Consider the following 16,683-nt stretch of genomic DNA (forward strand, 5'->3'; position numbering starts at 1 on the left):
CCGACGGACGGAGTGCTGAACATGAGTTTCCCTCCACACAGCACTTAAGAAGATATCGGATACAATTGGCATATGTTTATAAAAATATTTTTTGCCAATGAATAGACGACGATCTATTTAAAAAAAAGTAGGTGTAAAGGAAAAATTAGGCTACTCGGTTTTTGTCCGAGTCATTATATTTTCAAGCCAATAATTTTTCATCAATTTTTGCGGACCGCTGCGCCATTTCTGTAATACTAATGTGATTTGACTTTCATTTAATAACCAATAATACACAAAAAATTGCTCTTTCATTTACTAATGACTCAATAAAAGTGCGGTAATGGGACTACATTTTGTTTGTGTTATTATTTTCAGGGCATCACGCATATTATATCATGATTTGCGACAGTTAGATAAAAATTCTAGCGGTAAACCATAAGTTTACGTATCCTTAGACAAGGACTGTTAAAAGGGCCTGAGTAAAATTGTCTTTGAGTCCCAAATGGAATATAATGAAAACAAATTTTCATAAAATGCCTTAATTTTGGCAATCGACAATCGAAGAAGAACGATTAGAATATGGTGTTTTAATTTATAAAGGAAACGGTACCAGCAAAATCGTAACATTATTTCCCCTGGTGATATTAAAACAGACCTGAAGATATTACAGAATTTATTGAAACCGGCCGTGACGTAAAATTTAAGTCTTTGTGGAAAATTGTCCGTAACTTAAAAGAAAACTTAAAAATTAGCTGGGTTTTCACTCAAACTACATTATGAAATTAAAGGTTTTTTCCAGGTTTTCACGGTCTAAATGTCAAATTCATGGTTCATGATTGGCTATTTTATTCAGAAATACAGATCACGTAACAATCGCCGACCGCACGTTAACTTAAAATGTAGCAAACGCAACAGACGCCGTGATCGCAAACGCAGCAATGAAAGCGCTATCTCTCATGACGTCACCTATCGTTAGCAAAATTCAGGTCCGGCTAAAGGTGGTGTGACTGGGATAATGGAGATAGCAGGGAAGTGAAGAAGTGCCCGATTTTTCGCCAGGGTTAATGAACATTTTACTGGTTCACGGACTTTCGATCACAGGCTTAAGGTCAATGTGTCGTCATGGCACACGGACCAATAGTTGCGCTTCGAATGCACGTGGGCAGATGAATGCGCGGACTCTTTCTGCACGTGAATCGACCTTGATACATGATCGACATATCGATGGTTAAGTTCTAACAACACGTATCTCAAAAATAGCAACTTTTCAAGAGTGCCAAAGGAGGGTTTTACATTTTTAATCCTACACTGAAATTAAAAACCCCAAAAATTCATAAAACTGAAAAAGAAGGTCATACATTTGCCGACAATGAGTTGCTTTATGCCTGAATTATATTTTTTAATGTCATTACACTTTGCTTTAGATACCTGTGTCAAAGCGGTCAAATTTTTTAAATACGTGTTGTTAGAACTTAGCCATCGCTATCGATTTTTATTTCGACCTGTCAATCGTAGTTCAACTATTAGTTTTTATTACCACGAACTAAGTTTGAGAGATTTCCAAGATTTTATGACGAAATCCACGGCCATTTCCAGGTTTTTTTTATGGTATTTTGAGATTTCCGTGAAAATGATGAGCCGGACGGTGGGATAGAGGCGATGGAAAAAATTGCGCTGATTGCCTCGGTCTCTGTTTGAAAGCAACTATACTTCGGTTTGTAAGCAACAAGGGGCTGCATGACCGCATCTACAGTTCTGCCCTCCGAAGTGTAGAACTTCCACTTTATGGCATCAAAGTTCAATAAATGATTAACCTCGCATGAACAGCGTTCATAAACATTTCATCGCTGCATTTACGGCTTTAAAGGCGAATGATGTTTTCAATGAAAACGTTTTTAAGATCTCTTTTCTTTTTCTACAATTTTTCAGTACACAATATTTTTCCAATTCCATCCTTCCACAATAATACCCAAATTAAGTGATTATTTCATGATGTGCGGTCATACTATCACGAAATTGTTTATGTATACATTTATTCCAATTTTTCATTTTTCTATGCTCTTTATTATGATTTTTTTTTGCATAAAATAGCCTTTAAATATCTGCCCCCCGAAAAAGGAGAGCTTCCACTTTATGGCATCAAAAGTTTAATAAGTGATAAACCTCGCATGGTTACAGCGTTCATACACAGTTCATAACTGCATTTACGGCATCCGTGACGGGCGATTTTTTCAATGAACACGTTTGTAAGATCTCTTTTCTTTTTCTACAAATTTTCAGTAAACAATTTTTTTCCAATTCCATCCTTCCACACTAATACCTAAATGTAAAGGCCGTTTTACACGGGGCACGGAATTGCGCAGGTTAGAGCTGCATTAATTTCTAAAATGGCGTGGAATTGTGCGAATGCATGAACGAAATTAGAACAGGGGCTATTTTGCCGTCTCGCATTCTCGCATGTGTTCTAGCAATTCACCGCTTTACACGACGCAATTTTGATTGCGCCTTCGCACGTACGTCAGATTGCGCAATTCCGTGTACCGTGTAAAACGGCCTTAAGTGAGTATTTCATGATGTGCGGTCACACTATCATGAAATTTTTTCACGCAGAGATTCATTCAAAATTTTCATATTTCTATGCTCTTTATTATGATTTTTTGCGTAAAATAGCCTTTAAATATATAAATTTGCCCCCCGTAAAAAAGGAGAGCTTCCACTTTACGGCACCAACGTTCAATAAATGATAATCCTCGTATAAATACAGCGTTCATTAAGGCATTTACGATTTTCAGGATGGGTGAATTTTTAAATAGAAAAAGTTTTTTTAATATTTCTTTTCTTCTTCTACAATTATTTCGTCCACAATATTTTCATTTCTATTCTTCCACAGTAATTCTTTTCTCAAATGAGTATTTCATGAAAATATCTAGAATGCGGCAATATTAGCACGAATTTTTTTTTCATTTATATATTTATTTTCATTTTTTTCATAATTTTATGCCCCATTTTTCGATTTTTAAAGTGAATTCTCCTTTTTTAAATATCTAAAACAGTTTTTCCTGTGGAGACATGTGGCATGAAATGTTATTGTTTTGATTTCATGATATATATTTGATGATCTAATTATGTATTTAATATGAGGATTACTTAATGAGGCAGTGCGCATGTAGTTGGAATATTGGCATCGCAGTTCTATGTGTCTGTAAGAAGACTGTTGTTCGTTCCCCCGCTATTCCCTCGGTCGTTTTAATACTTCTAGCGTATACTGAGCGAGAAGTAGGCCATTCTACGAGAAGCAATATTTTAACCGCAGAAGCGATAAAAATGCAAAACCATATGATCGCGGTCACGAGAGAAGGCGATCAAGAGAGAGCTATGATAGTTTTCGCGAATAAAAAAATGAAAACATCTTCTAAAAGTGATGAAGCAAGCCCATTATTTCATAGATATATCTGCGCACACACACAAACCCATTGTGTCGTAACACCGTCAAGAAGTATTAACGGCTTGACTCATGGGAAATAAAATGGCAACCAACGATATGAACGCCTTATAATGGAACAGTCACGTGAGAGTTCCGAGTATACGCAACAATAAGAGTCTATCTCCCTCCAAAGAAGAGCAGCGAGCTATTACTCGAGCTAAATTGGACAGTTGTAAAGAATATAGCAAATGCTACAATAAGGTAGCAAAAGGGATTGATACCGTTGCGTATAAAGTGCCTCTAATTGCAGGGGCTATCGAAAGGACGGGGGTCATTCACTCTGTGACCCGAAATTGCATTTCAACAAAAGAATTCGATTCATGTAAGGGAAAGAGAAGTTACGACAAAAACATAAACATTGCCCATTCAGCCATTCTCTCGTAAGTTTAAAGTAAAAATAAAATGGGAAAGTTGCCACTGCCTACTTTACATGAGTTATGACGTCATTAGAGTTGTGGTATATTTACTCGTTCATTGATGGACTTCAATTAAGGTAAGGGTTGACTCCAAAGAGTGAAAACAGCGAGGCCCATGCGCACGGCCGAGGAGCGACTGAGAAGCGGTCAACCGCTCGGTATGAGCTCGCGACGTAATCAACTTATTTCCGAAAGGGTTGAGGCCGTCGATATTTCGTCACGAATAGCTTGATAAGTTGGCGTTGGATCGAAAAATAAGTTTCTCTTATCTTTGAAAATCTAACACAATTTACAATCACATAAGTAAAATTGGTTTTACAATCTAAATAAACTATATGAAAACAAATTTTATCCTTGTAGTCAACCAATCAGATAGATGTGATCTACGCTTTTTTCATTTATACCATGTTCTAATTCACTTGACACTTAAGTTTAGAACATCATCAGTCAATTACTCATACTGAAAACAATATTCACTGCTTAACTAAATTACCCGTCTAGGATTATTTCCTATGCGTTTAAGGGCTTTTCACCTTTCTGTTTTATGAGGTATTTCATTAAAAAATTAAAAATTATCAATTTTTTTTATATCCGATCACAAAGACATCAAAAAAAGGAAAAAATATTCGAAAATGTCCTTTAGGGAAGTGAAATTGTTAAAAGGATAATAATAACAAAAATGAAATAAAAAATATAAATAGTCTATTATCTTGTTTAATTTTTAATTATTATTAGATATTTTTTTCTCATAAAAATAACGTGGATAGTGAAAAAAATGCTCTAAATAATTTTTTTCTCCCATTCACCAATAGGCTGGTTGGGCTGGGTTTTGGACTCCATGTTACAGCAATGCATGGCGGTGTCGGCCGCATGAATGCACGAGACCAACGTCATAGACCGTATAATGGCGATGACGAGTCTTTCTGGAATAGGGTCACGGGAGGCCGTTGGAAACTGACCTCGGGTCTCGGAGCCTGGTCAGCGGAAGGAGAAGGAAAATGAATGGGCCATCAGCACGCGCCGCCGCGGAAATCACGAAAATACAAGGAGGTCACGAGAGTCAATTACTCCCAAAACACGACTGCATAATTGATAACTGCCTTATGCGCCGAGGGAAGAACCCATAAGGAGATGGACACGACGAATGAGACTCTGTAAAGGATGCAACAGTCCCTCTCGAAGAAGCTAAATAGGATGGTTACCTATTGTCTTTTTATTGCCTAAATTGAAAGATTATTACTCCTGGAGTACGTACTTCGCACTTTTAGATTTTTAAATGACGATACCTATTTTTCGCGATTAAATGAAAAGTGAACATTTTCAAGTGCGCGAAAACACGACGGCTAAGTATGAAAGCCGGGAAATCTCCGTGTGACGTCTTTCTGGTTCCCGCTGCCGCAAGTGAGGTGACCCTGGTGCAAGGCTATTAGCTCAGCTACGATGCAGGCTGTTAGCAGGTAGAGCTTGGCTTAAATAAGGATTATTAATACCCTATCAAACGAAGGAAACCTTCCGACCTTTTCGGCAATTTTAATAGGTGATTATTAAGAGATGTTTCCCTGACCTCTAAGCCTCATGCATGCATTGGTAATCTCAGACGATATAAAACTTCCGACTACTCGCATAGCATCTAGGTCCCTGTGGCGTCACTGGGAGTGGCATCGCATGGGATCCAATCTGGCCTTCTTCAAATGAGGTTGAAATTATCCATTAACATTCGTCTAAACCGGTATTGAAAAGAAGAAGAATGAATGTTGGCACACTTGGGCGCATTTTGATCGTAATAATTACCACTGGTCAACAATCCTAAGATCAACAAAAAAACAGGAATCTTCCTTATTCAGCCATTACCGCATACTTCACATTAATTTCCAAGACAAAAAAAAACTCCCCTGCACTGGGAATCGAACCACGTGCCTCTCAGTTCAGGAACCTGGATAGTGTAATGGTCAGCGCAATGCCTTTGAAAGCCTAAGGTCCGTGCTTCGATTCCCGGTTCTGGAGAATATTTTATCGCGGCAATTTATGTGAATTTCACCGCCGTTCACGCGGCAGGATTGAAACAACACACATTACCGCATGCGTTGAAAAAATTAGCGTTAAATCATTCGTGAGGAGAACTTAGCCTGAGGTTCCAGACCCCATACGTCAATGGCGGTGATCGCAGGAAAAATTAGCGCGGATATTATCTGGTGAAATAAACACTAATATTAGCGTGGGGCTTGTTCGGTTAACGAGGAAATCGGCGTGAAGGTAAGTAAGGCGAAGTGTAGTTTCCATTTTTTCATGCGCTTCGCAAACGCGTTTTGTTACTTCAAACCAATAGCCATGGAAGAAGACAACCGGGATGAGAAATAACCCGAAGTGACAACAGAAATCAAGCTTATGAAGGACAGACAGGGTCTCCCTCTATTTAGTCCCCATGGAAACAACCATCCACGACAAACTGTCGTATCCTGGTACTAGCCCGGTCAAAATAGACATTGACCCTTGCATAAATTGCCAACAAGCTGAAAATTTGTATAAACCTCAAGGATACCACTCTAATGAAATCCTGAAAAGTCCCCATCGATCCCGTGTGTGCAAAAAATTTTATTCAAGGTCAAAGGTCACTAAAATGAGTTTTTTTGCATTTTTTGGCCAAACGGCTAGTTTTATGATAAAAATTGCTCAGACCAAAATGGTAGATCAGAAAATTATCTACAAAATTGTCACATCTAATTTTTTCTATAAGATTTACCGTTTCTGAGAAAAAGCCTTTCGAATGTAGGCTGGAGCTGTACTCTCCGTAATATGCTTGACTATATTGTTGCGTTCTCCGAACATTATTGGAACATTATTAGTTATTATTTAAAAGGTTTTTTCTCAGAAACGGTACATCTTAGAGAAAAAATAGAAGTGAAATTTTGTAGATAATTTTCTGATCTACAATTTTCATCTGAGCAATTTTTATCATAAAACTAACCGTTTGGCCAAAAAATGCAAAAAACTCATTTTAGTGACCTTTGACCTTGAATAAACTTTTTTGCACACACGGGATCGATGGGGACTTTTCAAGATTTCATTACAGCGGTATCCTTGAGGTTCATGAGAATTTTCAGCTTGTTGGCAATTTATGCAAGGGTAACTCTATTTTTTGGGCTAATTTGACCGGGCTATACGGTTACTAAGCACTGATAATACTGGTCACGGCTAATCTAAATGGACCCTCCTACCCTCTCACTGTTCACACCTCTTCTCTTAGGCTGACCTTTTAACATGTGTCGAGGTCATCGTGCCTCGTTTTGCGCACTGAAGGAAATTCTTAGCGGCCTCTTTTCTTTATCCGAATGGGAGGTGCGTGATAGGCCACCGAATAATCTCGAACAACCCAAATATTCCTTTTTCAACAGGTAATTAAAAAACCCGATTTCTCGTCTGTTCTTTGTCATTCCTTGCAAGAGACCTTTTGACACAAATTTTAAGCAACATCAACCAAATAATCCATTGATTTGAATCGGTGTAGCTCAAAACAATACAGCGAAACAAAAAATATGCATGCATAAATTTTAAGAATTTTTTTATATCCTACTGAATTCTATTTTACGCCTATTTTTTTCTTCCTTCACATAAAAAATCTAGTTCTATTTAAGCATTATAATCGATATGAAAGTTTTATTAAACTCAGCCATTTACATTTGCAAAGTGGAACCATGGGCGTACACAGCGAGGGGCAGGAGGGGGCAGCTGCCTCCATAGAAGTAAAAATCGCTAATGTCTTTAAGGAAATAATATTTTTTCAAGCAAATAATTTTAAAAACTAATACATAGCTTTTAAAGTTTTCTTAAAATGTTGATTTCATTCACCTTTTCCATGCTCAAATCTTTCATACAACTTGAACAACCACGGCTTGCCCCCCCCCCCCCCCAGTTTTCATCCTGGGTACGCCCTTGAGTGGATCCATAGATAAAAAGTAGGAAATAATAACACAGATATTTCTGGATAAAGATGCCATCAATAGCGACGAGAGAGTTAACTACTTTGACATTGGTTTACGTGGTAGTAAAAAAATGAGGACGATTTCAATGCTTGAAAACAAAGATTGCAAAAATAATCGAATAGATATCCCTAAAAATAAAAATTTCCAAAGCAACTGCTTCCAAAGTAATTTCAATGAGCAAACTCCACTACCGACCAGTGGCGCCGACTCCATGGGGCCTGAGGGGGCCCGAGCACCCTCAAAAATTCGTTATGGGTGTGAGGAAACAATGAGTCAGGCTTTTCGATTTTCCCCTAAGTGTCCAGATATCGAGATTCGAGTTATCAGGGTTCTAATGTTGATCATATGACTCTTCTAAAATGCTTAAAAAACTTAAAACTTACTACTTATAAAATTTTCCGGGGCATGGTCCCGGTTTGGGCCCCCCAATATTTTTTGTAAGTCGGCATTTCTGCTACCGACAGAGGTTTCGACACTCAATGCCATTTTCAAGGTGTCAACAATGTCACTATTTACATCATGATAGCCAACCTGAAAAAGTAAAATGTCCCCTTTTATCTCAACTATGATTCCTGTCCCAATTATGGGCCACCGCTTGTACGGTGTTTAAAGCTCGGAAAACGATAACTCAGCTTTGAACACTTTTTATCAAGAACTTCCCAATGTATTTCTTTCAGTTTTTTAGCAGGTCATTTGCGCCGTGAGGGAGGGGTTGAGGGTAAGGGTGGAGAGAGACCTGGCAACGGTATTTGGTGACCACGGTCTAACGTCCCATGTGACGGACGGTGTGCTGTACTTGAAGTGCCCTCTACGATACAATCAATCAGGGACCGGGTAGCCACTGAAAAGTTTTTTCCACCGCTGGGATTTGAAGCTGGGGCACGCACAGTGTGAAGCCAACACTTAACCACCACACTAACGCGATCCTCATGCTAACAAGTAATTTAAAATTTACTGGTAATACGAGTACTTCAATTTACTTCACAAGCGGTTTCAAAGTATTCTATATTGTCCTCGAGTTTCCTGAAGATGACACAAAATATCTAAAAATATATAAAAGGAGGACCTCGAACAAAATATTTGGAACAGGTAAAGAAGGATGTGAAAGAGAATAAATACGTAGGTGTGAAAAGATTAGATATATACGAGAATTTAGTGGAAAGATGCCTCAAACCATTTTTAGGATTATTCTATCAGTGATGATGATGATGAATACATAATATACTGTAACCAGCCCTGTAGTGAATTTTACATTATTTGTGGAAAATTGTCAGTAACTTTTTATTAACTAATAGTTAAATGAAGACAACATTCGGAGGAAGTTTCAGCGAACCAAGTCTCTGGTCTGGAAATGTGAAAACTGTCACAAACAAAATCGTAATAAAATCGTCGTAATCGTCAAAATCGTCGTAATCGTCAAAAAAAATAGCAATAAAAAAGACTTACTTCCAGCCGAAAATATTCTATTGTCAGGTTCTCCTCACGATGATCGGGTGCTAAAGTAATCCTGTTGACTGGCAGACCTTGAGCAGCAGAAAAAATATACGGATGTTGCTCGGACGAAGTGGTACAACACACAAAACACACGATTCGATTCGAAGACCATTCACGATGGAATGACAGCCACACGACAATGAACCAGCTTCTCAGATTACGTTTAACTGGAAACAGTAGAGCGAGAACATGGCTGGACGAACGTCATCCCATGGTACACATTTCCTCAAATGCGATAACAACCCACCTCCTCCTGCTGTTGCGGTGTCTCTCTCCTAAGCGCCGTTTGAAAAGACCTTTCTCGGAACACACGCACTCATTCAGAGAGGAACGTTAAAAAATAAAGGAAGGAAAAATAAAAGAGTCCAGTAACGTCGGTGACACAATCCCGTCCGTTTACAATGGTGTTACCCAACGCAGAGCGGGCGAGTCATCGCTTAACTTCCGCCATGAGCTGGCTCTGTTATTCCGGACACGCGGAAGGATCTTACGTCTACATAATGATCTCCTTCGAGCACCGATATTTCAAAAGAGGATCCTCAAATCGGCTTCTAAATGTGGTGTCATCCACCGCGCATTTACATGTATTTACTAAAGTCGCCACTCGCGTCGCCGACGGGCAAATTGATCCGTGTTTCGCGGGGAAATGAGGTATAGTAAGGGGTGTTAACCGAATTTTATACACATGATGATGTGATATATCAAATTCATTAGTTTTCAATGCTATTCCTTGCAATTAAAAAAATATTATACTGCAAAATAATGGAAAAAAAATGGATCGAATTGCACTCATCACCGCGCCTCGGATATTGTTGAAAAACGATTAAAATGAAACCGAAGTGACAACAGAAATCCGTGGGATGGAATTGGGCTTCCTCCGTTCAGTCCCCTTTGCGTGAGGAAAGGTTAGGGTGCATGGATTTGCGCGGCTAAATTTTGAGTAGCCAACCCAAAAGGGGACATGAATTAGGAATTCCCAAGGTCGGTAAAAGCCTTTTACTAAAAGTCTTTTACTGACCTTGGGAATTCCTAACGCAGGTTTTGCCATCTGCTGGGAACGAAGCCAATGAAAAACAAAAGATACATGGATTAATTTGAACAAGTGATGAACGAAACCCTTCCCATTCGACATTGCGTACAATATTTATGTTGTTTACGTTCTCGTGCAATGGCCTGTTTCGTGCAAGAGATTTAGACTGTCAGATAAGAGCATTTTCTCATACTTTTAGTATCTTAGGCAACCTTTTTGTTTTAGTAGCAGTAGTAATTAAGTATTTATTTTAATTCGTACGCTTAGTTCAATACTTAGTTTTTCAAGTTTCTTTAGTAGGCATTCGTTCATTTTGCAGTGCATCATGGCTGCCAACGTGGTGAAGCCCATGATGCACTTCCTCTGATTTCTTTCAAAAGACGCTTTACGCGCTTTGAATCATGGGAAAAGGATGGACTCGTCGATGCCCAAATCTGGCGACCAAGATGGGTACCTTATTCATTCTCCAATGCTTTTTAACGAACTCGGACATCCTGGGAGCGACACGCACGTAAGATTAGGCTTAGGAACTAGAAAATTAAAATTCCTACGTAAGTTATAACTATGTTCGGTTCCAGAAATTGCTGGAAAACTACCACTCCGAAAAAAAAATAACTTTAAAATTTTATAAACACTGCACGATTCGTGCTTTAAACTTTAAAGTTATTTTTAAAAAAACTTTAAAGTTTTTTCTTATACACGAATTGTGCATTCGTGCAAATCCTAGGATTGGGGTGCCCAAATAGGGAATTGGGACTCGGCTTACATTACGATTTCTTCGAGACTCAAAGCGTGTTAGGTCTCCTTTGATGGTTCATAGAGGCATCATGATTGTAAATGAAGTAATTCTTTCTCGGCGAATCAATCGCGGAAGTATCATCGGGATTTCCTCCGGTTTAATTTATTGTTTATCACCAACGTTTCAATGAGCGACTCGCGCATCGTCATCAGGATTGCATAATAATAATTTTGAAAGATATATTCACCGTGGATTTTTGGCAGACATTTTGAAATGCATAAAAAAATGGAGCGCCAGGGGATAAGTGCTCCTGGATCTCATCAGCTGTTGTTTCGAGGTCGGTCGCCACAAGAAAAAAAACTGTGGGGGGGGTGGTTAAAGTCCCCACAAACCCTCCCCCCGCAGACTACGTGCCTACATCCATCAACCGAATTCCTGTGATAAATTTCGATTTCGTGTCTGAATGAACATGATCCTTTTGAATTCGAATAATAATAATAATAATAATAATAATACCATTGAAGCTACCTAATTATATTGATCCACACAAATATAAATGTTAACAATTACATGGCTACAGGAACATAGGTACCCCTTTGGAGTTAATACTCCGCTTTGGGGTTACCGACTCGTTCTTCAGTTAGAGTGCTTTTGTACATATTACACAAAAAATGCTAACTTGCTGGATCATTCGTATTGAGAAGTAATAAGCTCCCTAGCATATGAAACATATATAATATGTAAAAATAATATATATAAATAAATATATAGAATATGAAACCACTAACTAACATAAAACAATTATAGAATCTCATTCCATTCATCACAATACCTCATTCACCTAAGCAAATGTGAAACAACATTATGATCAAACAACCGTATCTTTACCCTTTTGCAATATCTGTACACATTCATTTTGTCATTTATGTTTTTTGGTCCCAAGATTAGGTAACTTTGTTTAAATAATTCTGTTCTTGGTCTGGGTATGTGAAAAGTATTACACTGTCGGAGATTATGTGATATCTGTAAGTTCTTAGCGTAATCAAGCAAGATATGACATGGATAGGAGTGACGCGCCGGAATCAGGAACAATCCTGCTCCCGAAAAGACGTGGCACATATCTCGGCTACGGCAGTGATTCCCACATCGGAAGTGACGAAGGCTACCCGCGTGGGCGCCCCACAAAATAGTTGAATGACGGATACGCGTCGCTCCCGAAAACGAAGTGACTAATAGGGCTTCCCTGGACACTTGCGCAAATCGCCAGAGGAAAGACGGATCACATCAGAGTGTCACAGAAGACCGATAAGAGTACCTTGAGTTATAACCCGCGATTGACCGCCCGAATATTGACTTTGTCATCCGTATGCTACCACGAAAGCCTCCTTGATGAATGTGTGGTGGAGGTGTAAAGGCCGTTTTACACGGTACACGGAATTGCGCAAGCTGACGTATGTGCGAAGGCGCAATCAAAATTGCGTCGTGTAAAGCGGTGAATTGCTAGAACACATGCGAGAATGCGTGGATGCGAGACGGCAAAATACTCCCTGTTCTAATTTCGTTCATGCATTTGCGCAATTCCACGTCATTTTAGAAATTAAAGCAGCTCTAGCCTGCGCAATTCCGTGCCCCTTGTAAAACGGCCTAAAGGGAACCAGGCGTTAACATTTTTACGATATTAAAGTATTCTGCCGATATTGGTAGGTTTCCATGGAGTATTTCAGGAAGAATTCGGAGAGTGTGCAGAGAAAAGCTGCTAGGTATGTTTTGGGAAAGCACAAGAAAATGGAGAGCGTTTCAGAAATGCTCAAAGTTCTGAGGTGGGAGAGTTTACAGGAGAGGAGGAAAAGGAGCAGGCTATGTGGCATGTTTAAATTAATGAGTGGGGAAAAAGCATGGAAAGAATTTGGGAAGGACATTTCGAAACCCAGCTTTGTTGGAAAAAAATATCACCAGTTCAAGATAAAGTGCCGATCACAAAGGAAAAATGCAAAACGGTTCTTCTTCTTGAATAGGACCATAAGGGACTGGAACGACCTACCAGCAAAACTATTTGAGCCCTTCCCGAAAAATTTACATATTTTAAAAAGCTGTTGAAGAAGTAAGGACCAATGGTTTCTTATCATGTTTCCAATTGCTTTGAAACGTATTTTCATGCTACCACCAGACCAATGGCCCACTTGTAACAGTTTGATGTTAATGATAGATAATAATTTCACACTTAACGCGCAGACCTTAGTACTTTAGATCTACCCTAGTGCAGGCTATTTTAAATACCTTTGCGTTTTCTCTTAAAAACCACTCTTTGATGCGAGGAATAGGCGTTTTTTTATTATTTTAAAGAATGAATTTTTCTTTTGAATTTTTAATCATCTTATTTAGACGTTAGTACCACTTTGTTAATATATGGAAAACTACGGTTTTTCAGAAGACGGGTGGCGTAATATTACGCCCGTAGCAAAAATCGAAGAATTTCACGCGGCTTAATATTACCTCCACATCTCGCAAAGTGTCGATAAATATTCTGGCAGTCTATCCTCCCTAAGTATATTAACTTCCCTCTTCAATTCACAATTAAGGCCTACTCCCTTTCATTCTGTCTAAAAAAAATCCTATCCTCTTCCTCCCTCTCCCTCGCTTACCCAACATTCTACCCTCCAACACTTTGCTCAGTATGAAAAGAAAAAATAAGAAGGATATGTGCTCACTGAGTCCTGCCTATCATTTACTCCTTTTTTTGTTCGCGGAAGAACGAATTCCGAAACCTAAACGTTCGGAAAATATCTTTCTTCATTTATCGCTTCTAGGATATCGCTTGGGTTCGTAAAGCGTCTCGTGGAAAGGTTTGCGAAGATACGTTGAATCAGGGGCGGTTACAGGAATCTTTTCTGGAGGGCACAAGGATCTCAAAGATCCTTTCATAGTTGAGATTAAAAACAAAATATATAAGAAATTACTGTAGATTCTCTTTATTTTTGTATGAAAGTTGTTAATATTAAATGTTGAATGATTTATATTTAGACTTTGCGTGACTTTGCGTTTATTAATTAAACAGTCATAGACGTGACACAAGCGAGAAAAGAAACAGTTACCAACTTATTTACTGGTTACCAACCAGACCGCACCGACAATTAACAATCGATAGTATCGATCAAAGGTATCGATACACCCAGTATCACAAATACATAGGAAGTACATACATCACCAAATTTATGCATTCATATTTTCCAACATTAAATTTAATGATTAAGGCTTCGTAATACACAAAATTAAACGAACATAATGATAATCGTATTAAAATCTCGTGTATATTTGAAGCTTCTGGGGGGGCACGTGCCCCTATGCCTCCCCCCTAAATACGCCCATGCGCATTAGAAAGACTTAATCCGTGAACTCGATAAAATACAAAGGAAAGCTGCGCGGTTCGTCAATAACTTCTATGAGTAATCAGAAATCAGAAGGTATTTTCACTGCGATTTATATATGTGTCCCGCTAGAAACTCAGATCCTTATTTGCTAGAGCACATTATGCAATATATATTTCAAAGGGGCACGTGAACAAATCATCTCGTACCCGCACTGTGTTAGAAGGACCTACTGATGTGGAAATAACGGAAATACATTGCAAAACAAAGAGATTTAAAATTTCATTCTTTCCTCGTACTATAAAGGATAACAACGGTGTCTCGATCAATAAAATTAATGGCGTCACTCGCTAGGATGACTCATTGCATGTTTTCATTATGCCATTTTTCTAACGTTGTATGGATTTTCTCTAGGAATTACTACCTGCTGGCTAGTTTTTCCTTTGCTTGAATGTGGACGCATAATTTGTTGTTATGTGCGTAGTATTTCCATGACCTTGTGATGTGCATGCGGGATTCCTCTTACATGCTGGTGATTGGTCACCCGCTGCCAAACACCCTTGTGGTGATTCGTAGGGTATTATGTAGATGAAGATTAACAGATGTGGCCACCTTGTTTGCGAAAAAAATCTTTTTTGGATCTCAATAAAATAGCCCGCATATTGCAAAGGTTTACAGTGTTTTTTTTTCGAAATTTAGGTCGTGTTCGAAAGTGCCAATAATCTGCTTCACTTAAACTCCAGTCGACTAGATGACGAAGGACAACGGACTACCTCTAACAGAGGAGGCATATTTTGGCTATCAGAGACATTTTAAAAATGAGCATCGAATTTCCAAGTCCCCATAGCTCGGAGTAAGGACAGAATTGGTGAGGATATTTTTTGAGACCTAGTCGGAGAAAACCACTAGATGTCTCCTCAGTTGGAGTTATTTTTTTAAAACACGAATATAAAAATTAGGAAGTGCAAGTTCCCGCCGCTAGGTGGCCCCAAAAGTCTTCGTGCGGATGAAATTACAGATAGATGGTGTTATTGGAATACGCCGTTCCGTTACGAAGAAATCGACAAAATGCAATTTTTCTATCACTGAAACAACGAATGCCGTATGTAAATAGGGTGGTTTCCTATTATCATTTTATTGCCTAAATCGAAAGATTATTACTCCTGGAGAATGTATTTCACGCTTTTAGATATTTAAATGACGATATCTATTTTTCGCGATTAAATGAAAAGTGAATTTTTTCAAGCACGGGGAAAACACGACGGCTAAGTATGAATTCTGGGAAAACTCCGTGTGACGTAGTTCTGGTTCCCGCTGCCGCAAGTGAGGTGACCTTGGGGCGAGGCTTTGAGCACTGATACGACGCAGGATGCTAGCAGGTAGCAGAGTACCCTGCTAGCTGGTAGCGCTTGGCTTAAATAAGTATTATTAATACCTTATCAAACGAAGAAAACTTTCCGACCTTAGCCAGTTTTAATAGGTGATTATTAAGACATGTTTCCCTGAGCTCTGCCTCATGCATGCATTGGTAACCTCAGACGATGTAAAACTCCTATCCTCTCGTGTAGAAATTAGGTCCCTGTGACGTCACGTGGAGTGGCATCGCATGGGCGCTAATCTGGCCGTTTTCAAATGCGGTTAAAATTGACCATTGCCATTCGTCTAAACAGGGATTTCTAAAACCCACTAATTTGTATATTATGAATACACAAATGGTGGGTAACGAATCGCAATTAATGTCTTTCGTTTTCTTTGATGAAGGAAAATAGCCTACTCATGCATGAGTTCTAACATGCCAAAAAAATCATGCAGATAGTTAGCATTTAAACTATCGCAAGTATTATAGTCCTTTATTGCACGCGGAAGAAATGGTGCTTTAAATCTAATTTCTTAATCTTATCCCTTCGAGTTCAGCTAACAGCCGAGTGTGTCTCTGTGATCGCTAGAAAGTTTTGTGTAGGGGTGGTGGAAGACAATGGCTATGGCTACGTTTGACACAGTTTTCCATCCTTCCCACTTGGGCCGGTACCTCTTTAGAATTTGAATGAAGCGTGTTGTGCTGACATGTCGGCCCAAAGTCGGAGTCACTAAACGTGACTTTCACTGCTGCTTACGTGATTGAAGCGCCAGGGTTGAAGTTTACATCGTCAGTGCAGCTGAAACACTTGGTCAGATATTACGCTCTCCGCATGC

General features: G+C 38.9%; 1 protein-coding gene across 3 annotated transcripts in view; it reads right to left on the reverse strand.

The window, feature by feature from the left end:
• The window catches only part of LOC124162005 (tetraspanin-11-like), a 206,801-nt gene that overhangs the window by 54,887 nt on the left and 135,231 nt on the right, over nucleotides 1-16,683 (reverse strand). The window contains exon 1 of one of the 3 annotated variants that reach the window (XM_046538326.1): nucleotides 9,309-9,586. The exons of the other annotated variants lie outside the window; for them this stretch is intronic. The gene's annotated coding sequence lies outside the window, so the exon portion shown is untranslated. Of the gene's footprint in view, nucleotides 1-9,308; nucleotides 9,587-16,683 lie in introns of those variants that run through there. 3 annotated transcript variants of the gene reach the window in all.

Source organism: Ischnura elegans, chromosome 7, assembly GCF_921293095.1.
Source record: "Ischnura elegans chromosome 7, ioIscEleg1.1, whole genome shotgun sequence".
NCBI classification, from domain to species: Eukaryota; Metazoa; Arthropoda; class Insecta; order Odonata; family Coenagrionidae; genus Ischnura; species Ischnura elegans.